We start from the raw sequence: 711 nt of genomic DNA, 5'->3' as shown, positions 1-711 counted from the left end.
ATGACTGGATCGACGATGGATATGGAGGCCGAGGCGCCGAGAGAAGGAAAAGTGAAACAGCCATTGTCCCTGCGGAGACAATGACCACGTTGGCCGCGCAAATGGCCACGGTGACCTCGATCCTCCAGTCAATGGCAATCAACCAAGTAGCCATTGTTTCACAATCAGCACAACCCACTGGACCGGCTCAAGTGGCCGCAATCAGTTGCATCAATTGTGGAGGGGCTCACGGAGCTGACATGTACCCATTGAACCTTTTCAGCAACACCTATAATCCGGGTTGGAGAAGCCATCCTAACTTGGGTTGGGGAGGCAATCCCAATCCGGGGGGCCAATTAACCATCAAGGGGGTAGTAGAGGGAATTCACCTTTTCACCACAATCAAGGGCAATCAAGACCGCATAACCAGCATCCATTATCATCTAACACCTCAGGAAGCTCGTTAGAGATGCTGCTGAAGCAATATATGGATAAAAACGACGTAGTGATGCAAGCGCAAGCGTCTTCAATAAGGAATTTAGAGATCTAGGTGGGCCAGCTGGCCTCTAAGTAAGAAGTCATACACCGGGAACATTGTCCAGCAATTTAAAAGCCCCGAGATCTACAGGAAAGGAGAAATTTCCTTAAGACATTGAGCAGGTAAGCCTGATCACCTGCGGAGATGTGGATTGCAATCACTCATCTCAATACTATGTTTAATGCTTTATTGAA

The sequence above is a fragment of the Benincasa hispida genome, chromosome 1 (assembly GCF_009727055.1).
Source record: "Benincasa hispida cultivar B227 chromosome 1, ASM972705v1, whole genome shotgun sequence".
NCBI lineage: Eukaryota > Viridiplantae > Streptophyta > Magnoliopsida > Cucurbitales > Cucurbitaceae > Benincasa > Benincasa hispida.
Note: the sequence above shows the minus strand (reverse complement) of the source record.